This window comes from Camelus ferus, chromosome 27 (genome assembly GCF_009834535.1).
Source record: "Camelus ferus isolate YT-003-E chromosome 27, BCGSAC_Cfer_1.0, whole genome shotgun sequence".
Taxonomy (NCBI): domain Eukaryota; kingdom Metazoa; phylum Chordata; class Mammalia; order Artiodactyla; family Camelidae; genus Camelus; species Camelus ferus.
Genome location: NC_045722.1, coordinates 7333083 through 7356738, shown reverse-complemented (window position 1 = coordinate 7356738; position 23656 = coordinate 7333083). Strand labels below are relative to the sequence as shown.

Here is a 23656-nt window from a genome sequence, read left to right as displayed (position 1 = left end):
TCAGCACCCCTCAAAGACCCAAATTGTGACAGAAGAGATAATGCAATGGCTCGTTTATTTTTCCGTGAAAGCAGTTGCCCCATTTGAAGGACCCCATCACCCTTGTCTTCACAACATGTGCCTCAGTCTCTGTAAACATTCACAGGAGCCTGGAAACCAGGAAGGTACTCTGGAATGTTCAAGCCGGGAGAGTGTCTAAAAAGACATCTCCTTGCTCTCACCCATGCCCAGTCTACAGGCTAACACGTGGACAGGTAGAAAGAGCTAAGTTTCAAAGACCCCTATCCTCTCGTCTCGCTTTCCTGGTCCAAATGATATTCCCATTTGGGTGTTTAAATAAGATAGATTGAAGTGTATATTTCTTCTAACCTTTCCATTGGATTCATTTGCATGGAACTTTTTCACTATAATTCGATTCATCCAACAGGCATTGATGAGACCATTTATTGCCAGGGACTGCTCGAGACACTGGGGACAGAGGGGTGAATTCAGTGTCTGCACTCAAGGAAGTGAGAAGCTCGGAGCTGATACTGGCCCACTTGCTGAAGGGGGCCGTTCACCCTGTCTGGGGGAGACTGCAGTAAGTGACATCTGGCTCTGCCTAGGAGCAGAGGGAAGGGATTGAAGATGAAGAGAACAGCGTATGAAGGTATGAAGGTGTGAGGCAGGAGCCCGGCTGGCGAACAGCAAAGAGCCCGAGTGAGGTCATGGTGTCAAATGAAGCTGCAGGTATAAGATCAGGGCCAATCACGGCACCTTGAACTTCAGGGTAATGGGTTTGCATCTTACCTGGCAGGCAACAGGAAGCTCTGGAGTTGTGAGGAAAGTCACATCTGACTCGAGCTAATAAGGGCAAAAGGTCTGGAAAGAGAAGGGCCGCAGAGGAACCAACTGGGCAGCTGCTGCTCAGGGCGGCTGAGAGGCGGTGAGAGCTTGAATTCATGCAGTGGCGGTCGGGATGGGGCCCTTCCATTTCATTTTAAACTTAATACATTCTTTAAATAACTAAATAATGCAAGCAATGGTACTTATGTTTGGAGAACAACCAGAGGTCAGAAGCTGGGTTCAGCTTATCTTTATCTAATATTTCATTTAACCTTCTCAACAACCTCGAGCAGTGTTTATTTGGGGGTGGGCCCACGCCTTCCCGGGGGCAGCAAGGGTCACGGAAAGCTATCAAGGCCACAGAATATTAACTCATAAAACTCTCCTGGAGAGTGAACTCCATTCCAAGGTCCCTTCCAGATAGCAAAGCCACCAAGTGGAGAAGGGGAGGCAGTGACAGGTCAACCAGTGGGTTACTTACAGTGGTCACGACTATGCCAGAAGGAGAGACCCCAGGGATGTGCCGTGTGCAGGACATCCATGGGCTGCAAGCACAGTACAGACCTTTAATTTTCCACCCACGCCTTCACCGATCTTGTCCGCTCCACTCAAACTCACTCCAATCCATCTTTCCCGGCTGAGTCATAAGACAATGTACTGCTCTGCCTCAGTCAAGACATACTTCATTAGCACATGGCTTCTATTACTAAAATGTGTCAACAAGAGGAGATCCCCCCCCCAGCTAGGGAGCCTGGGGGTGCTGCCTGCCCAGTGTCATCACACCTGACCCTCTGTCCCATGTTGTCAAACACAGTTTGCCCCTTTGGCTCACTCCCTCCGTGACCCCAGAATTGAAACCCTCTCCAGCCTTCCTTTCCTCCTTTTGCTTTGTTTTTCTGGCTTTTTACCAAAACTGCATTCTAAAACCACTTATGAATGTATCACTGAGGCCCTAAGTAAATATGCTGTAAAATATACTGGTATAGACATATTTGACTTAAGTTTCTCCACTTCTAATACAATGAATTTTCTCAGGAACTAATGCTACTCAAAGCATCACCATCTTCTGTTTATAGAATTAAAAAACAGATTCAGAGAGGTTAAGCAACTTGCCCAAGGCTTCACAGCTCATCAGCATTAAATCCCAGATATTTCTCTCTCCATCCAATTTCTCCAACATTAACCCTGTCTTGCTAAGAGCACAAACAAGTGAATGGGCATCACCTTCAACATGTCTCACAAACATTCCAAGTCGTGCACGCCTCTTAATGCAATTTACCATTCATTAGCCCGGAAACTCATGGTCAAGGAGGCAGGTTGAAGGTGGAGCAGAATAATTGCTGAGATGCTGCACCACACCCTGCCTGTCTTTCATGGGCATTCTGTCCAAAAAGTTCCCCTGAGGATCCCACCTGGTGCTTTCTGTGACTCCTTTGGCTTTGGTTGACTCTCGTGGTTATGAAATCCCCACCCTTCCAGGTCTCCGGCCGGACGGTCTGTCACATTCAATTTCCATCTCATATAATCCTTTCCTGCCGGCTGGCTGGCTCCGCCACAGCCTGTCTGCCCGCCCGTTAGTAAGTTCCTTATGGGCAGCGCCAATGGCGACCCTCAACCAGCCAACCTCTCCCCTGCAAACCTGGACAGACGTACTCGCCCCACGGTTGGGGTATAACAGGCTGCTGGGGGGACAGACTCAAGACAGGTGGAGGGAAGGAAAACGCTGAGCACCGAGCCCCTCCCGGAGCAGGCTGCCCTGCCCAGTTGTGTTCAGGGCTACAACCTGTCTCCTTCCCAGTCTCCATCCGGTTGGGCTCACTTCGCCCGGTTTAATGAGCTCAGGAATGTGCTCGGTTGAGACGCCCAGTGTTTGCTTTGGCCCCTTTGAGCTGAAACATGCCCCAGGCTCTGCTCATCTGCCTACAGGCTTGTTCAACTCAGTCCGTCAGAGAACAGCCAGTGGCAACAGGTGAGCTACTCCCAGAACAGGGCTCAGCGCCTGCATTTAACATGTTACGAAGCGTAACAAACAGCCACCAGGCCTGGCCTGCGGAGATGGTGCAGACCCCGCCCTGGGAGCCGGGGAAGGCTCAAAGCTTTGAAGGTGGAACCAGCTACTTCCCTCCCTGAATACTGCTCGGTTCTGAGGGTCACAGGCAGCATCTGCTGTCTCTGGAGCCCACGTGGCAGTCTGGACGCTGGTCTAGGAAGCGCTGTCTGAGCACCAGCTGTGTGCTGGGCTCTGAGCTGGAGCCCTGGGACATAGCTGAACCAGAGCTCCCAGGCTGCGGGGGAAGTGGGCACGCAAGACCATCACACTCAATGTGGTCGAAGAGATAAATAAGGGCCTGGAAATGGGGCCAAAATTCCCAAACCAAACTTGGGATCTGGTTACAATTTTGTCCTAACTCGGGGCTAAAGTATATAAGAAAAGACAAGGAGGGAGGGTATAGCTCAGTGGTAGTGTGCGTGCTTAGCATGCACAAGGTCCTGGGTTCAACCTCCAGTACCTCCGTTAAAATAATTAAATGAGAAAATAAATAAACCTAATTACCTTCCCCCTCCAAAACAACAACAACAACAAAAACCCAAAATTAAAAAAAAAAAAAAAGACAAGGCAAAAATTGATCTTGGAATGGTTCCAGCAAACCCAGGTTGTAAGCTTAAGGTGGAATAAAACTCAGAGCCAGGGAAGGGAACTATCTGTATCCAAGTGGAGGCGAGTACACGGAGCATCTGAGCTGGATCTCGGAGGGAGGGTGGAAGAGGCTGGAGAAGTGGACAGGCTCTTGGGTATCTAAATTCCGTGCGTGTCCTATTTCCACCCTTGAACTTCTTCCTCATACGATCTCAGTCACTGTTCTCTCTACAGACTCCTCCCACATTCCATAAGTTCATCCAACATCATGTGATCTCAGCATAATCAGACCCACATGTACCAATCCCACGTCTCCAGCCTCTTGCTGAATGAGACATTTCCTTCTAATTCAATGCAGTCTCTGTCTCTCCAAACAAAACAGAACATCAGAACACCCAAAACTTGCATAAGTACATATGGACTCTCTCGCAAGATATATTTCTTACGTATTCGAATACAATGAAGAGCCAAGGAAATTAGGAAAATGTTCCGTGCAGCATTAGCGTTGGCAGATGCCGTCAGAGCCCCACCCAGTCCTCTTGGCTCCCCCATTCCTGTACATGGCCGTGGCTGCAAACATCTGCAGTGCTCTATCCCAGGGATTTTTCTTGGCTTATGCCAGGGGCAAGCTGGACATGCTGGGGAGTTAACACCTCTGGGGGAAAAATACCGTTAAGTACACAACTCTGCCATCTGTTCTCCCAGAGGTCTCCAGCAGGACTGAGCCCCGGTTACCCAGGGCAGCCGCTCGTTCGCACGCGCTGTCCTGGTCTGCTTCTCTTCCCTGTTATCACTTCCCTGCTCTGCCTCCTAAATAAACCACTTGTACTCAAGTCTTTGCCTAAGAGTGTGCTTTTGGAAGGTCCAGCCGAGACCACCTCCCTGCCATTTTAAACCCCTTTGGCCAAGAATGCAATACGTGTTTCTTCTCTATGCTCAAGAACCTCATTTCTACCTGGAACCAGCAGGAGAAAGATGGAAGAAATTCTAAAACAAGCTAAGACACTCGGGGATGACAGTCACTCATCATCAAATCTTAGAACTGTGATGTCTGTAGGGGTTGGGGCATCGGAAGACATCAGAAGAGAAGCCAGTTGCCCGAAGGCGCACACCAGGTTAACGAGAGAGCTGGAATGAAGACTCCAGCCTCTTGACTCTCAAGTTCAGGGCTGAATCCTCTACGACATATTGCTGTGAAAAGGTTTAACCAAGTGGCAAGTCCCTCCCAAGGTCACTGGCTAAGTTCACAGCCAAAGAAAAACAAGTTCTAACGTTCCAACTCTCTCCCGTGAACCTTGCAAAACCTTAAAAGATGAAGTGCCCAGCCCTTTCAAAGCCCACGTGTCTATATGGCCAAGAGAAGTCAATTCTAGAAGCAATTGTTGACACAGTTTAGGCCCAGAGGAGGTTTGCCCTAACGGCAATCATTCAGATAATAACCACATCTTCAGGCCTCTTCTTGGTCTTGGTCAGGGAGATCCAGGGCTTATTGGCAGAGAACAGAGATTCTCAGCCTCCAGCTGAGCAGTCCAATCCTTAAGAAGAGAATCTGGAGCTCAAAAAAGTCTTATTCAAATGCTTATATATTTTCCATAATACACTGCACAAAATAGTGTGGCTGCTGGGGTGGCCAGAAGATCGAATAAGAAGGACTGACATGGGGACACAGGCTTATGCTTCTAAAAGGCAGCGAAATGCTAGTTCAAGTGAGTGCAGGCCTGTAATTCAGGCGTTCTCTGCTTAGCAGTGTCCCCCCCCCCCCGCCCCCATCCTCCCTGCTTTGTCCTGGCCCTGACGGTTGAGGACATACCAGAATTTCACAGAGGGGCAGGCTTCTCCTGCAGAGCATAAGAGCTGTTCTTAGAGCTGTGAACCTATCTGCATCTCAGCAAAGGTGTCTAAATTATGCACCGTGAAGGCGGGATGTAAATCAGCCGCACGTAACACCCGGCGCGTGTACGCACACAACCCCGGTGCGGGAAGTGCGATCCGGCTTGCGAGCCTTCTCAGCGAGGCTTCAAATAGCTTTAAAAACAACATATTTTATTAAAACAGTGTCTTTTTCTTTTTCCTTGCTGTCTTCTCAGGATGTCCTCAACTATATTAAAGACACTGTATTTTCATTTTTATTATATGATTTCTACAAACAAGATATTTTAAAGTGAAAACTGCAGAATGGATTAAAATGTCCCTACCTCGACAACACGGCCCTCTGCACCCTGGAAACCCGCAGGACGAGGGCCGTGGGACTCCTTCAGGGGAGTTTTTTCTAACACCAAAGGCAGTGAAGCTTTGTCCTATTTTAATTTGAGTAGTTAAGAGGAATGTGACCTTATTCTGCAATCACAGGCTGGTGAGGCCCACGACATTCGAGACAGGTGAATATGCCTGCAAAGGTTCCCTGAATAGTCAAGAAATTAGCATCCCCCAAAATAGCAGTGTGAGAGCAACAGGAGGGGCACCCACTGCTCCTCTTCCTCCTCCTCTATGTCTCCCTCCAGACCCCCTTTTCTCCCAGTCTGCCACTTGCCTCTTTTTCTCTCCTTCCTCCCCTCCATTCCTCCCTTTCCTCCTTTCTCTTCCTCTGTTCCTTCCTCCTGTCTTCCATACCCTCTCCTCTCCCTTCCTCCTTCCTCCTTTTTTGGACAGGTCCTGAGCCCACAGTCTGCATTTCCCAGTGGCCCTGAAGCAGCGGGCTTTGTGCAGGAGCCCCTTCCAGGGCCCCGCCTCCACTGCTCTGAGGGCAGGTGGCTGCTCTCGCTCCCTGGCCAAGCAGCGTGGCCAGTGCTGCCCATCAGAAAAGCCTCAGAGGGCACAGCCTGTGAGAAGGGAGGGGCTTGCTCAACAAGGAGAGCTTCTTTTAATTAAAAAAAAAAAAAAGTGAGGTCATGACATTCACTCATTCATTCAACTGACAACCTTGGCTAATGTACTGAGTGCTTCTGGGTGGTGGGCAAGTGCACTAAACACCACAGTGAAACTCTGCACAGGAAGAGGGGGAGCGCAGAGGGCAGAAGTGCAGCTCTTGCGGGAGAAGGGGGTGTTGGAAGCAGGGACAACTTATCTAAGGAGCCGGTGACCGTGTAATTCCTTGTCCAGCAGAGGACACATGTGAGAGTGGCGAATCCGGGGGCAGCTGTTGTGAATCAGGGCTGTCCCCGGCAAATTGTGACACCTGGTCACCTTGGCTCTGGAGATTGTTTGGGGGGAGGCCCCCATTTGGAAGATAAGGGTACTGTGCGTCAGACAAAGTGAACAGCAGGAAGGTTTCGTGTGTTTGGGGAGATGCCCATCAGGAGTAAGGCTGGAGAGGCACTGGAATATAAGACTGGAAATGTCCATTTAGAGCCAGCCTTTAAAGGATCTCAGATGCAAAGCCAAAGAGCTCTGCTTTTATTCCTCAGGCGTTAAGTATAATGCTAGAAAAAAAAAATTATTACTATCACATCAACAGGACAAAAAAGAAAAAAAAAACATATAATCATATCAACAAATGACCCATAAGTAGTTTATAAAATCCAATACCTACAGCTAACAATAACAACAAAAAAATGCTCTGTGAACTGAGATTAGAATACTTTCCTATTATGATAAAATATCTACCCCAAAACACCACCAACACTAACCCTGGTAGAGAAATACTGCTAGAAAATAGGATGGGAAAAATAGCCTCTACACATTTAAAATATATATATGTATGTATATTTGCATGTACATGTATGTATATTTGAAAATAAACTCAGTAAGAAATATGTAAGATCTGTAAGAAAAATTGCTAACATTCACTGAGAAACAGAAAAGAAGGCCTTAATAATTAGAATTATACAGCATTCTCCTGAGGCAGAGATAACATTATAAAGATGTCCAGTCCATAAAAATCACAACCAAATTTTATGACAGCTTTTTTTTTAACATTTTTATTGATTTATAATCATTTTACAATGTTGTGTCAAATTCCAGTGTTCAGCACAATTTTTCAGTTATTCATGGACATATACACACTCATTGTCACATTTTTTTCTCTGTAAGTTATCATAACATTTTGTGTATATTTCCCTGTGCTATACAGTGTAGTCTATTCTGCAATTTTGAAATCCCAGTCTATCCCTTCCCACCCTCCACCCCTCTGGTAACCACAAGTCTGTATTCTCTGTATGACAGCTTTTTATTTAAAATTTTTCTGAAACAATAAATGCATGGGGGGAAAAAAAAGATAACTCTGAACTAGAAAAGCGGGCAGAGGGAATTGGTCCTACGAAGTGTCAATATCCCCTGCAAAGCTGCAGGACTTAAACAGTGTCCTGCAGCTGCAAGAGATGATTGATTTGTGGAAAGTCCTGAAATTCTTGACTGTACACATGAGGGACCAGAGTAAAAATACTATTTTCTGTTCAGCTTCAGTGGGACCTGTGAACGATTCCCCAGATGGCATGCAGGTCTCTACCCTGACGTGATGGAGATTTGAACTTGACCACTGTTTTAGGGCTGCCTGTTTACTTCCGTCTGGCAACACTTCCAGAATGATCCTTCAGTAAAGCAAGAACCAAGTCAGTGTTGGGGAGTGGGCTGTGAAAAAGAAAAACCACCAATAAGCTGCTCTCGTCAAACACTCCCCCAGCTCGCTGGCCCCTCCCCCAGGTTCCTGGCTGCTGGGTGAGGCCTTGTGACCAGCTCTAGCCAATGGGCTTCAAGAGGAAGTGACATGTGCTACCTCCAGCCCAAAACATAGAAGTAACCTTCCAGCCGTCTTCCCTGCCATAGCAACCAAGGAAACGGATCCTCACGAGATAAGGATGCTTCCATTAGCTCGCTCCTTGCATAGGGCAGAGCCTCCCACTAACCCTTACTGGACACGCAGTGTGGTTGAAAAACCGACCTTTGTCATGATAAGCCACAAAGATACCGGGATTAATTAGTTACTGTAAGATAACCCAGCTCTCCTGACTAATAAGACCAGTCACCTCAGAGTCAGCATTTCAAAGCAGTGGCTCCCAGCTCAGGCCACACATTATATCACCCGGGAGCCCTGGAAACAATGCCAGGTCCCAGGCTACCCTCCAAGAGCTTCTGACTTTATTGCTCCGACTGTGGTTCAGGCAGCATAGTTTTCAGAGTTCCCCAGGAGCAAACCTGCAGAGTGTGCTGTGCAGCCCAGCTGAAAACCACTGCTTTCAGTTAAGAAGCTGAGCATCCTCTAAGACAGGACTGCGTGTGGTCATGGTCGGGTCAGCTCCTGCGCTGCAGACTTTGCCCCACGAGCCTGGTCTTCACTTGGATTTATGCTGCCCCAAGCTTGCACACAGTCGCTGAGTCTTGAGAAGCTGTGTGTGGGCTTCAGTGGAGATTTGGTAACAAGCATTCAGAGGTGAGATCCAGGGCAAAGCACCATCTTTGCCCATGTTCAAGGCACCTCTGTAAAAAGGCAAGTAGGGCCTGGTGTGGGGAAATTCAGCCTGGGGTGTTCAGCCAGTGCTCTGCATGGAAAACTTTTCAGAACGAAGACCCTCTCGGTATTTGGGAGCGTGCTGATTCTGCGCCACTGTGCTCTGATGTCACCTGCCAATTGGGGTCACGAGAGACACCGAGACTGGAGGTTGGGTTTCTGACACAGGGAGTGAGCATTCCTGCTGTCATCAGTCTGGGACTGGATCTCAGTCCAGGAGGCTGGATTCCAGGGAGCACAGGCAGGCTCACGACCCTCTCACAGCAGCAGTAGGTGGGTTCCACTGCCCGGGGCAGGCTGAGAGATGGCCAGGAAAACGTCCTATAAAATCACAATTCTTTGTAAGTGTAACTTTATCCCAATGTTTCATAAAGTCTCATCAGAATATACAGATGGGTTTCTGCACCACTTGGAAAATTGGGGTCCTTTTCATAATAAATATGTCTCCTCTCCTGCTCCCCACCCCAGGCCCGCATGGTGGCAGCCTCTGTGACCTGACAGGGATCAGTGGGTACAGAAGCCCACAGAAAGAGACGGGGCCAGCAGGAAACGACAGAAGCCAAGGCTCAAACCACCACCCCTGGGCATTTCCAGAGAGGAACAAAATAGGGAAGGAAGTTCTAAAGGAAAGCTGAAGCCTGTAACTCTGGCAGACGAGAGCCCAAAGCCATGGTCGTGTGGGCCATTATGTTCTCCCAGTAAAAGTGACATCTCGCCCAGAAGGACCAGGGTTGGGAGGACTCAGGAGCTGCGGGGCTGGCCCCGGGACAGACTGCTGAGCATCAAAATCACAGTGTCGAAGAGGCCTGTGGAGCCCTGACCCTCAAGGGGCTCTGGTCCAGGGGCGGCTGTGGAATTCCCGGGCAGCAATGATGCTCGGCCAGTGGTGGGAGCATGTGGAACTGCCAGGTCAGAAGTGGGTGGTGAGGAGTGTGGCGGCTCGGGTGGGCGAAACCATCTGGAATAAAGTGGACCTCTTGCTGGCAGCTGGGGAGCTCAGGCCAATAAAAGCTGGATGAGGAGCCAGAGTCCAGCCAAGCTCAGGGCAGACCCAGTTCCCAGAGAGCCAACCAGGAAACAAAGGCAAGCCCGTTCTTGCAGCAAAGGACAAGCGTGCAGACCCAGGGGCAGAGGTTCCATCCAGCTATGAGTGTCACAATGACTGGGCTGCCTCCCACCCTGCCAGGGCAGCTAGCAGACTCTGAGCCCACAAACTAACTCCAAACAAGAGCCCACACACCGCTGCCCTGATGCACCTCTCACCAGGGTCAGGATTCCCTGCACAACTCCCAGCCCCATGGATGCCACATGTATGTTCATCGGATGTGGAAGATCCAATGGTATGTCCAAACAGGAAGTGCACTTTCTACCCTCTCACAGGGCTGCCTCTGTCTCTAGAGACTCACTGTCCACAGCCCCAAAGCCTCTGTTCACCCACTCAGGGCTGCCCCGCAGATCTGCAAATACCTGGCCTGCACCTGCTACCCACCCTCTCTTCCTGGGCCAGTGGCAGACATCACTAATCAATCCCAGCAGCTTTTGCCACCAAGTCTGCCTGAGGCCTTGGCCTCCTCATCACAGCAGCCCAGGCTGGTAACAGCCACCCGACATGTGCTTTTATTCCAAGAACACGGCGGAGCCCACTAGATGCAGCAGACCCACTGTGATAGCATCTTCCACACTGCAAAGGCGGCATTCATGGTTGCAATGGAGACTACGGCCCCCGAAAGCTAAAATATTTGCCATCTGGCCCTTTGCAGAAAAAGTATGCCGACCCCAAGTAGGGGCAAAGCATGCTCAAATTTGGTTTTTCTCCAAGAAGGATAAAATTGTCACTTAAACTTACAGAGTATATGTTTCTATTCACAAAAAGAAATGTAAACAGAGAGTTATCTGAAACAAAAAATATAAGGGGATGGAGACACCTAGTTACTGTGGGAGTCAAATGGGACTAACTTCCGGGGTTGCCACACCGAGTTAACTCAACCTTGGTTTGAAAATTTACTTTAATTCTCTTCCTAGAGCCAGAGCCTTCTCAGGCTGTGTTTCTCTGATATCCGGTATCTGGTCTTCTCTGACGTCTAATATCTATCTGGTCTTCAGGCTACAAGGAGTCTGCTCCGGGGACGCTAGCCCTCCGCTGGCAGAGAGCAGGAAGACTCCAGCACGGGGGGTCGCTAAGGGCCCTTCCAGCTGGGCACTGGAACGTCACACCCCTTGCTTCCCGCCCTGGGCTCAGGGTGGGAAAGATGGAGAAAGATTGGCAGCTTCACCTTCTTCTCCACCTGCCCAAGAACCCACGACTCCCTCCTTTTAATTAGACTGTATTTGCCGGGCTCCTCCTGGTCCGGCCCCTGTTGTCTGTCGGAAGGAAGAGCTAACTAACATCAAAAGCACTGGTTTAGCCCACTGCTGCTTTGTATGATCACTGCCCATTCTCAGCAGCAGCTTCGAAGCTGCCTCTCCCTGCAGAACACGGTATCCGCATGAAGCATATGACGGCACCCTCCCCGTGCCTTTAAACAGTGATCTGAAATGCAGCTCACCTGCCTTGTCAGTCAAACACATGGGCACCTCCTCTCGCTGCCTTCAAGGGGACTCCGGTGCACTTGGAGACTATTAGTCCTGTACCTGTGCGATCAAGAGACTGGGGTCAGGAATCAGGGTTCCATCTCCCCTCCTGGTTCACCAACATGTGTGTTGCCAAGAACTGTTAGGTGACCATGGCTGGTCCTTCTCATCAGACAAGCAGCTCAAAGCCTTACCATGAGGTGTGAGGGGAGCTCACACCTCAAAGGAAGGGGCCTCCGTCCCCGGCCCCCGGGCCTGGCAGAGAACCCGCACAGATTCAGTGAAATTCGCCATCCCAGCTGATGGCCGTTCCTTCTCTTGATCATGGTACAGAGCCAAGGTCCAAACGACTCGAAAGCAAGACCACAAGATGTGGGCTTTGTCTCAGCACGGTCCTGGGGCAGAGTGGTGTGTTAACCAGATTTCTAATTCCTGTAAATTGATCTTTAACATCCACAAAATGGCCACAAGCTGCCCCCAAGTAAACCCTGGCTCATCCCAAAACATCTGGAGACTAGATGGTCCCAACCCCCGTGCTCTAACGGTCACCGTGAACGTGAACTTCGCGGGGGCGTCACTTTCAGGCAGAGCCAATGCCAAGCTTGCTCACCCTGCCTGGCCCACTCCTGTCCAAGGAAACCACAGTAAAGGCACTTGCCCACAGCTCCCTCTCTCCCTCCACCTCGTGACCCACCCTGTGCTTCCCTTGAGGGGCCCTACTTGGCGTGCAGCATTCTCCCCAGGGAACTGTGAGTCTAAACTAATAAAGCTATAAACCTCTTTCCGGTTTCTTTTGCTCTGCAACTGACCTCACCATACTGCACCCAGATTGAGATGGTTAGAGCAAGTGGAAACTGAGATTCTAAAATGGTGACACTCCATTAAAAAAAGACAAAAAAAAACCCCCTCCATTTTAAAAAAGTAGGGGGAGGGCATAGCTCAGTGGTAGAGCGCATGCTTAGCATGCATGATGTCCTGGGTTCAATCCCCAGTACCTCCATTAAATAAATAAATAAATAAATCTAATTACCTCTCCCCATCCTGGCCCCCCCCCAAATTTTTTAATTAAAATTTTTTAAAGGATGGCATAGCTCAGTGGTAGAGTGCATGCTTAGCATTGGCGAGGTCCTGGCTTCAATCCCCAGCGCCTCCATTAAAAAATTTTTTAATAAAATAAAATAAAACTCTGACAGCCAAAGAGTCATTAACAGAGGGATATGTGTGAAGGAAGTGAATTGGAAGCCAGCAGAAAATTCCAAGAAAGAAAAGGCAGAAAGGAAAGGATCTTACTGGAAGGAAAGTGTTACAGACGCAGTTCTTTTCCTCTGTTTAATAGGTTTAATAGATTCGTTTGAAACTTGCTAAAGATACTTTTCATCCAGATAGCAGGGAGGCACATAATGTGACAACCTTATGAACACGTTGGAGAGAAGTGCAGTTATCTTTCCAGGTGGGTTGGAAGCCAATTCAACCTGGAAGGTGGTCAGAGCCACCAACCAGACTGCAACCATGCCTTGGAGGAAGACGTGGAAGGCAAGTTTACCTAATGTGCAAATGCCATGGGGCTGACCCAGTGCTGAACAAGTTGGGTGATGAAGTGAGGACCCGTGAGACCAGACCTGACAGCAGCATAGCCTTGTGGTCAAGGGCAGAGGCTCTGAACTGAGTCCACGTGGGGTTGAACCCCAGCTCCACCACTTACCGGCTTGGGAGACTGAGCTGGGTGAGTGGCGGTGGCCGTCACTGCCCGTGGGCCAGGAGCATAGAGAGGGCAGGTGTCTGGTGTGGGCCACCGCCCGCTCTCAGGCAGCTGTGGCCTTTCATGGGGAGGGGCGGTCTGAAGGCCCTGGAGGGAGCAGAGACGAGGTGTGGGCTTCTGCATGGGTGGACTGTCAAACCCAGGAATGGAGCAGAGTGAGGTGTGGTCTGGGGAGTGTTTGGGTCAGATCCTCGGTCACCATCACCACCCCAGGAAATGAGAAATCCAAGCAGAGTCAGTGGGCAATTTTAGGCTAATAGGTTGGCAGGAAGGCCGGCGTGGGAGCCAGGCCAGTGCCTAAATCTCAGTGCTCGGCAGCCGCAACAGCACCCAGCTCTCAGTGAGGCCTGAGCCACCTTCAGTCCTAAAAGCCCAGCATGTGCTGACTGCAACACGTGATTAAGACCCCAGCCCATCTGCTGGCTTTATGGTTTGGGACAAGTCACTTAATATTTCTGATCCTCAAAGTCTGCAGCGATATAGCAGGAATATCCTACCTTCCAGGCCGTTGTGAGATCAGATGAACTAATTACAGTAAAATATTTAGCACAGTGCCTGCCACAGAGCAGACACTCAGCAGTTAATCTCTTCCCCCTTCTCCTCCTTCTCCATCTCCCACTTCACACTTTGCAGAAGGAACCAGAGTGAGACACCTAATGGGGAGTAGTTCTGAAAGCAACGGGCCCTGGGGGGGAGGAGAGTCGAGTGAAGCCTGAGACAAGAGCCCATCACCGGGCCCTAGAAGGGGCTAGACCATGAGGACTACAGTCCTCTAGTTCTGCCAGTTGTCAAGCCCCACCTTTGAAGTTGCCCAGGGACCATGGCGGTCCCATCGAGGGCGGGAAAGCCCAGACAGCACCCTTAGCTGGCAGAGGTTTGCAGAGTCCCAACCTCAGGCCGCTGGGGACTGAGCCACATTTCCTTGGTTGCTGGCACTTACTGGGGGGGCTTTTGCTTTTCATCTTTCTTTGGCTTCCTTAGGATTTCTCCACATAAACTGGTAAACTGGATGCGTTTGCCAAATGTGAATCATCCAAGTTGTCTGAATGCATGTGCACATTCCAAAGGAGAAGTTCCCAGAATTCCTGCTCCCTGGGTGCCGTTAGAGTTCACCCAGACCAGGGGCTCCAAAGAACCCCTTAAGAAAGCAATTAAAGATCTAGATTCTCACCCACACATAACTGCTTAAACATACAAAATTTTCTTAAAATTTCAGAGATTTCACAAGATCCCCTCCACAGATCCATAAACCCTACAGTAAGAACTTCAGTCAACCCCCTTAGGTTGTAGATGGGGGAGTTGAGATCCAGAGAGGGGAAGGGACGGGGCCAAGGTCACACAGGGTATAGTGGCAGAACCAGGTGGCATATTTCTCACCATGCCTCTTAATACGTGTATCCAGGAGGTGTCGCCCTGGCCAAAAGGTGGAGTTACCTGAATACAGCCTCATCTTTGCCTCCTGCACCTGGGGAAATTGTTGGGCGCCTCTCCAGCTGCCAGAGCCGTTTCTCACCACTAGGTGGCGCTTGTGCCATGTGTTAGACTGGAGTTACAGACTAAAACACCTTGGAAAATTAGAGGTGATCCAACTACCTACCCCTCCTGATTACAGATGGGAAAGCTGAGGCCAAGGGAAAGCAAAAGACGTCTTGAGTTATCTTGAGCAATTCCTTCCTCCTCTATGACAGGCAGTCTCCCCCTTCCAACCCCAAAAGGCATTTAGACTAAAATCAGTTTCCACAATGGAGCCTAGGGTTTCACGGAAGTTCCGTGGGAAACGGGACCCCCAGACCTCCAGACTAAGTGAGCAGGACATAGACCTCTGAGCCCCTCACCTTGTGCGGCCACCAGACCAGCCCTGTTTTACCTGTTTTTATATAATGGGCTTCTACACAAATTTGCATTTGAACAAAGGCTTCTGTGGCTAAAAACAGTTTGAAACCCTTGGCCTCGGTGGGCACTGAGGGTACCTATGGCCCAGGAATTCCACAAGAATCTGTGTGGCTTCAAACCCTTAAAAGGCATGAGGCCCCCTGATGACCCGGAGAAGTTCTGGGGAGGCACCCAGCCAGCAGGGGCGGAGCTAGGGCTCAAAGCAGGCAGGTCTCCTGACAGCAGGCCCGGGCTTGTCCAGCGGCATCAGCAACGTGTTAACGGAGCGCCTGCTTTCCCCCGGGGATTGTGTCTGTGCTTGCTCAGCGCCTCACACCTGCTGTTCAATCTACTTCTCCCCACATTCAGCACTTTGGGTGAGGATTAGCTCCCCATTTTACAGATGAGGAAACTGAGGCTCAAATGATCTCACTTTAAGAGAGAAAATGAGCCAGGTATTCTCAGGGATGGAATTATTTTGGACTCCCTGTCTTTCAGGAGGAACTCTAGAAGTGGAAGGCAGCTGAAATGCAGGCACTCCGAAAGTATCCCCAATCCCCAGGCTTCTACCTGTGGTCCAGTCACTGCCCGGCCCCCTGGGGGCATCTCTCCACCCCTCCACACATGCTCAGCTCTTCTTTCCCTCCCGCCCTCTTGGCCGTCCCCAGCCTTGCTCTTCTCGACACCAGTCAACCCCTGGCAGACATGGACTCCCAGAAGCCTGCTGCCTGAATTGGGCAGAAAGCTACCCAAGCCCCCACTCACCAGGGCAGCGAAGGAGACAGGAGGCCCATGAGATAGACCCAGGTCAGATGACAAAAGGTCTGTGTTCCCACCTATGGAGGTGAGATCACAGCTGGGTCAGGTGGCCCCATGTTACATATACTTCCATTCCTGGGTGTTGTTTCTTCCCTCATCATTTCTTTCCTTTGTAACTATGGGCATTTTTTTTTTTTTCTGTCAAATGTCCAAGGTGGGAAGTATAGGAGGAGGACTTGGGAGATAAGTCAGCAGAATCAGAGAAGTGTTTGGGTCCAACACCATTGCAGATGATTCCACTCTCCCTCTCTTTAGGCACCAGAAGGTCCCTACTTGGGCAGTGTTGTTCCCGAGGGCAATGGCTCAGCCAACAAGCAGGGAAACTGCTCACTGCACGGAGCAACGCCGTGTTACCTGGGCGGGTGCTTTATGGTCCACCCGACCCTTTCGCCACCGTTGGCTCTTGGATTCAGACCTCACATCCCTGTGAGGCAGCAGGGCGATTACCATCATTCCTAGTTTACAGTTGAGGGAACCGAGGCCCACAGGGGCTCCAATGACTCACTGTAAACAGGTTAACAAGGCCCAGATCCATGAGTCATCTTCCGGGCCGACAATGGCTGGGCCCAACACCGTCTAGACTGTCCTATCAGTTGTCACGGGACCCCCGCCTCGGGACTGGTGTCAGAGGCAACCGGCATCACCCGCCCTCGGAGGGCCACTGTCAAGCCTGGGGACGCGTCCTTCCCACCCCCCACCCACTCCCACCAGTGCCCTCACCTTTCAGGCCACAGGGCCGGTTCAGGACATTCTGCAGTGTCCATCTACCAAAATATCCTGACGTCTGGTTCTCTGCCAACCCTGCTAGAAACCACTGGGGTCACACAGTGAGTAATTACCCACATTAAAAGTAAAGGGCTGGTGATAAAACACTTCAGCCGTGTGCACTGAGACCATGTGTCTGTCCTGTGGATTGTGGGATGTTTGGCAGCCTCTGCTTCATCCCTGGCCTCCACATGAGAAGCCAGCAGCATCCCCCAGACTCCATATCAAAAATGTCTCCAGATATGACTAAATATCCCGGGGGGGGGTGCAAAATTGTCCTGGTTGGGAACCACTGAGAGGCACCTCCAGGCAACTGACTACATGAGCACCACCTAAACCTCCCCTCCTTCCTCACCTGCCGGCCAGGCAGCCCTGTATGCTTTATACAGCATGTTCTTCTCGCCCTTCTCAAATCCAGCCCGACCTCTCCAGCTCTGATGGGGCTCTAGGTCAATGCTTCCCCTTCCACCTAGACCATCAAGACACTCCCCTGATTATTCCCTCCGAGGTTGGTCAGCCTTGCCAGCATCGAATCCGTTGAATCCACTTTCTAGACTGCCCCTAAATCTTCTCTCTAAAGCAAATACCTGGCCGTGTTGCTCTCGCTCTTAAAATCCTTGAGTGGGTTCTCATTCCAACCAGACAAAGTAAGAGATGAAACCAGCCCTGTCCACCAGAACCTTCTGAGATGATGGGACCAGGGATGCTCTGTGTCTGAGCTGACCAATGTGGCGGCCACTAGTCCCATGTGCCCAGTGGGACTGAGGAACTGAATTTTTTAATTTTACTTGAAGTTGATTCATTTACTGAACAGTGTAAGTCTGCCTACTTAACAAGGCTTACACTTCCTTGCATAGATCATCCGGTGTGAACCTGGTATTAGAATCAACTGGGAAGCTTTGAAAAATCCCATGATCCAGTCAGTCAGTACATCTGGGGTGGCGCCCAGGCCTTGGCATTTTTAAAGCTCCTGGGGTTAATCCCTCATGCATACAAGGATGGGAATTGCGTCTCCAGACCCTGCTGACCTCCTCTCCCCTCACCTCCAGGGCTCCCCAACACACCCCCTGTGCAGCCCCAAACAATTCAGTCATGGGCAGTCACTTGCATTTTCCTAAGAATTCAATGCCACGTCCTGCCTCGTGCCCTTGTTCACTCTGTTCCCTCTGCCCGGAATGCTCTTATCAGCCCCGTTTAGGATGGCACCCAAAGTCTGGGAGAGGTCAGGGTGATGTATCATTAAGCAACTTACGGGCTGAGGGAAAGGAGCAGGTTTGGATGGGAGCGTTCCTGCGCTGGGAAGGACTGAGCCCTGCAGCAGAGCCAGGTGGGGACGCTGAGCCTTTGTCCACCCAGACAGGACAGGACACCTCAGGCAGCCACTACTCATGTCAGAACATGCAGGGAGCAATTCATGCCGGGGTGACTGGGCTTAACCACATGGGCTACCTGCTTTGGTTAGTTTTCCGGATAACTTCTCAAAGTTTTGCTTCACTCCGTCACCAAGCTCTAAACCTCAGTGTCCTCGTCTGTAAAACAGGTACTAATTATAGTACCTACTTCTACAGGTTGTTAAGTGAATTAATACACTTAAAGGAGTTAGCACAGCACCCGGCACATGGTAAGCACTCAATGAATGTCGCGGTTATTAATAATAATTTAAAAGGTTTATTATGGACAGAGCTGAGACCCTGTAAACATTTCACAATAGAGTGCTGTTACAGGTATATAGTAAACTGGAAGTGCAGTTAAGCTGTACGTGCTTAGCATTTTATATTTATTATCTCATTTAGTCCTCATAACAACCTTTGGTATGGGTACTGTTATTATCACCCCCGTTTTACAGATGTGACCACTGAGGCTCAGAGTGGTTGATGACTTGACCCAAGGTCACACAGCTAGTAAATGATGGTGCCAGAAATGAACTCAGGTAGGCTGGCTCCAGTCCATCTTCCTCTCACGTTAGGTCACCTGTGGACTCTTCAAAAGCTCTTGTCAATTGGGTTTGTTCTCCCCACTTTAGGACAGAAAAAGGCTCAGAGATGAACAGTGAATTGCCCAGGATGACAGAGCGAGGGAGAGCATGGTAGATGGGGCACTGACTCAAGGCTGACCCGAGTTTTTCTACTCAAGGAGGGGGCTCAGACCCAGGGCACTTGGGCCCTCCACAAAGCTAGTGTAAGCTGTTTACAAAGAAACGGAGCCTTTTGGAGCGCAGCCCTGAAAGGAAATAAGGTTTGTGCCTCTGTCATCCAACCATCGTTGCCATGGTCTCTGCATGCTCTTAGCAATTAATTACCACTATTAATTTCCACTATTACCCGGCTCATTGCATTTCTTCCTTTATGTCTATTGCCAGCTCTGGGGCCAGGCTGTAGTTCAGAGAAGGGGCACCTGACCCATGCAGAGGTGCGTCCCAGCACGGTCACCTGCCAGCTCAGCACGGTGTAGAGGAAACAGCCCAAGGCTGGGCACTGGGGCAGCTCGGAGAATTTAAATCTCCCAGAAGCCACACCTGAGGTGGACCTGATGAAGATCCACCAGACAGAGGCAGCTATTGGCCACTTCAGAGCAGTCAGTGCCGTAAGGTGTGGGAGAGCCCTGGGCAGGGGCTCAGGAGACCTCATCCCGTCTCCACAGGCTGCTGAGGTGAGACTGTTCTCAGCGGCAGCTCCCTGCGGACTTCAGCTCCTGCCCCGCCCTGTGCTGCCCCGCCTTGGGATTTGGCACCTGCTCACACACAGCTTTGGGGGAAGGAGTGGGGTTGGGGGGGCATTTCCACGTGCTTCTCACTGGTCTCACCTTGAGACCAGCCCTGCTGCTCACGGGCTCTGGGCTGGGTGTTGCCATCGGGGCTCAGGGGCTCAGGCAGTGGGAGGAAACGTGGTCTCCATGCCACCCCTACCTTCCTGCCAGTGCCCTAGTTGGCTGGCTGACCTAGAGCTGCAGCTGCTGGGGGCGCTGGCAGTTTGAAGTGCATTCCTGGGACCGGAGCTGGGCCTGGCTGGTGGCCCCCAGTCCTGAAGAGCTGAAGGGAGGAGCATGAAGGGACAAAGGTGGCCTGGGGTGGCCTCCGCCCTGTGGAGCACTGTGGGCCCGGGGTCGGGGCAGGGCTTGGAGGAAAGGCGTGCAAGGCTCATAGCAACCCACTGCCAGAGGCCGAGGAAGGACCGATCTTTGGAAAGGGAGCTGTGATCCCAGGGAAGAGGGGTCATCTGCCAGCCCAGCACAGTGCCAGAGGAAGCACAGCCACGGCTGCACACTCCAGAAGAGACTGCTGCCACTTCCTTGGGAGCCGCGGGTCAGCTGGCTGGCAGAAGGGGGTGGGGTGCGGGGGTGTCCAGAGCAGGGTGTAACATCCCAGAAGAACCAGGCAGAGTGATGGATCCAAACTGAAATGGGGCATCTGAGAGCCGAACCTCAGGCCTTTGAGCAGGTCCACATGGGGCCTGGGGCCTGGGGCTCTGAGGTCAGTGTGATCCAGGAAGGACTCAAGTCTGGGGCAGCCAGAGCCAGGGCAGTGCGCCAAGGGGCCTCGTGCCAGGTTGGCTTGGAAATGCAGCAGGCTGCAGTGCACAGGCAGCTTCCTCTAGGACCCAGGGGGACAGAGGCGGCGGCTGCTCCCTCCTTCTCCTGGACACCATGGCTCCTGCACAAGGAGAGAAGGGTCAGCAGGGATGGGAAACACCACAGATATGGGCACCTTCCATAAAGATGTTCAGCTTTGGGGCCCAGAGAGGGCAAGGAACCCACCCAAAGTCACCCAGCAGGCAAGTGGCCGAGTTTGAGTCAGATTCCACGATACCCGGCCCCCTTTCCTGTAATAACGTGGGCTGGGGAATGTGCTCTTTCCCTCACACACAGGCAGAGGCTTTGCCCTCACTGCCTGGCACAGAACACTTCCCTGTTGTACTGTTCGTGGTCTTCTGACCATTATTACTAACATTCATTACACCGGGCACCCTACATCCTGGATCTCATGAAACGGAGTCCTCTTTCAGTTCTGAGGGGTACTTTGAATTGCTCTTTTATAGATGAGGGAACTGGGCTCAGATAGGTATGGTAACTTCCTCCAAATCACAGAGCCAATTAGTGTAGAGCTAGGATTCAAAAACTTCACTGAGACTCCACCGAAGCAAGTCAGCATATCCACACATGCTCTGCCACCGAGGAGAGCCCATGGCTGTCTGTCCTTCTCTGGTCCCATATCCTGGCAGTGCACACAACCAGAAGGCAGGCTTTCGGTCTCTGCTTTTAAAAACTGCTAACGTCAGGTGAAAGGGCAGATGTGCTGATGTTAACCTGAGGGAACACCGAGAATCCAGGGAAGTGGCGAGAGGCATGGTCCCTCTCTCTGCAGCTCCCCCTGAAACAAGTCAACACTGGCTAGACCTCCCTCAGGTCCAAGGAGAGATAGTCCCCTGAAACAGGAAGCACACCACTCCTCACATTTTCTCTGGAGTGGGGACCGGGGTGGCCAGCCCAGGGGTCTGCACTGCAGAGAATCTTTCCCCAAAGAGGCTGCGCACATGGCAAGGACTTAAGCCTGCGTTCAGCCTGGCCCTTGAAAGGAGGCAGGGCTGCAGAGAGCCACATTCTGAACCTTCCTTCCCTCCACGTGGGAAGGCAGAAGAAAGACCCACCTCGCAGAACTGAGACAGGGCAAGCTTGAGGCTGCGCACAAAGGTCCCAGCACAGAGGCTGCACCGTCTCACTTGCGAAACGAGAAGAGTCATGAGAAACATTCACCCCCAGAAAGCATGGGGCGTTGTTCTGGAGATCAGCCCAGTTGAAACGATCAAAGGTGATGGAGGGGTACGTCCTCCTGAAAAGGCTTTCCAACATCCTCTCTTTTTAAATTTTGAAAATTCATTTCCAGTTCCAAAGCAACTCATCTTGTTTTTTGCTTCTTAATTTTTAAACATAAAACCTACAGAAGAGCACTCACTCAAACCAAAAGTTTGCTAATCCCACTACTTTCTGCGGGTCTATGAAGAAGGGAATGCCTCAGCCCACCCCCCACTACCACTCCACCAGCCTCCCACCTCCCCAACCCCGTCGCTGCCCCAGAGGTAACAATTCAAACTCCTGGTGGTTCCTTCCAGACCTTCATCTGTGTTTAAACAAACACGTGTTGACGTGTTTAGTAGATCAGTAATGGTCAAAGTATTCCAAGTGTCTTCTTTCTCTTAGAATAATAACAATACACATGTTAAACAAGAAAAATTATGAAGTTTTAGAATATAAATATAAAGAGCCACCCACCTACCAGTGCACTGACTCGGTCCAGCTTCCTCCCGCCCCGCGCCCCGGGGCAGTGGGCGGCCAGCGCCTGCAGGGAGCGGCTGTGACTCAGTGTGACCGCTGACCCGGGCAGGCAGGCCAGGGAAGGCAGGCAGGAAATGTCAGGAGCGCATCAGGGGAACGTGGCTCATCGATGTGGCATCGGCACCTGCCTCTGGGGAGCTCCAAGGAGTGCTCTGAATCGGGCTGACAGCTCCATTAGTTGCCAGCTCTGGCCACGTCTTCTGGGACTGGTGACCCCACCCACAGCCAGCAGGAAGACACACCCGATCTACAAGGACCCTACAGGGCGTAACAGGACACCACACCTTTGCTGACAGTCACAATAAAAACCAGCGGCTGAGCACCCACCCAACACCAGGGATTTGGGGGGTTTGTTTTAACCCCCACAACCTCCTTGTCAGATACTTATGATTGACCCCATTTAGAGATAGGAAAACTGAGGAGTGATGGTACCAGCCTAAGATCACATGAGCAGGAGAAAGCCCACATTCCCATCCTACTCCCTGTGGTAAGAAGGCACAGTGTGCTGTCTTTTCATATCACCCCATAAGGAAGATACTTTCCCCCCACTTGACAGATGAGAAAACTGAGGCCCAGAGAGGTCAAAATCCACACCTCCCATTCTGAAAAGCCCTCCTCCTCCTTCCTGAATCCCAGCGTGGGGGTGGTGCCAGGGAAACGGAGAAGGGCAGATTGCATAACATCCCTCGTTCTCTGCCAAAAGCTGCAAACACCCACTTTCCCCATTCACGAATCTGGGCAATGAGTGGTGGGAGTTAGGGAAGGATATTTTAAAAAAAAATCTTCAGTCAGGGAATTTCACAGTATAATTATATAGTGAGGACACCAAATTAGCAGGAAGAGGGGACCGTCAGCTGCAGCAGTCACTGCTTACATCCCCACGTTCGCAGCCAGCTCACAGCCTGCCGGGTGGGCCAGGGAACTCCCCTCTAGATCCTGAAGACACACAGGACACCCCTGGAAGAGTCCGCAGAGACCACTGACCCAACCCCCACATCTCATAGTTAGGGAAACTGAGGCCCCAGAGGAGGAGCTCATGCTTGAGGCCACGCAGTGACTGGCACAGGACTGAGGGCGGGACCCGGACTCCAGCCCCACCCCTCCAGACCCACCCAGCCCCTCCGAAGCCAAGAGCCAGAAGTAGACTATGCTTGGGCTTCGAGGGTCCAAAATAAACGCATGTACAGCTCTTTGCATTGTTACCATGGTTATAGATAGCAAGGGCTGCGACAAAGCGCAGCAAATTAGTTCATGATGAGAGAGGAACTTCCAACAGCGGCACATTCTGCATGAACAAATTGCTTTCCTAATGCGGTGGCAAGCCGCACCCCCGCGGCCGGGCAAGTGCCGGTGGTGAGCGGAGAGTGGTTACGGTGGAGGTGAGAGCAGGCAGAGCACATTACTCACGGGCTGTCCTCACCCCTCCCCGCTCCCGCCATCGCCCTAACAGAGTGTGAAAAAACGGGGGCTCACGTGACCGATTTCAGCTTCCCCGGCCAGCAGGGAAGGTGGTGGCTCTGTTCCCTCCGAGCCCCACAGGGTGGCAGCAGCTGGCCCTTGGCAGGGTGGATGGTCAGGCCTGAGTCAGATGCAGGAAAGGTTAAAGACTTAAGACTCCCAGGGGGGTTGGGTTGAT

The 23656-nt window shown here is 51.2% G+C and overlaps 1 long non-coding RNA gene across 3 annotated transcripts; it reads right to left on the bottom strand.

The window, feature by feature from the left end:
* Positions 1 to 7594: 7594 nt before the first annotated feature.
* On the bottom strand, positions 7595 to 22217 carry LOC116660282. 3 transcript variants are annotated; one of them, XR_004315732.1, is made up of 4 exons: positions 21958 to 22217; positions 19495 to 20341; positions 11453 to 11537; positions 7595 to 9227 (listed from the first exon to the last, which is right to left on the bottom strand). It is a non-coding gene; the product is annotated as an uncharacterized LOC116660282 (long non-coding RNA). The 3 variants fall into 3 exon arrangements; XR_004315731.1 differs by lacking the exons at positions 7595 to 9227; positions 11453 to 11537 and having other exon boundaries at positions 18338 to 20341; XR_004315733.1 differs by lacking the exons at positions 7595 to 9227; positions 11453 to 11537 and having other exon boundaries at positions 18338 to 20341; positions 21962 to 22217.
* Positions 22218 to 23656: the final 1439 nt, after the last annotated feature.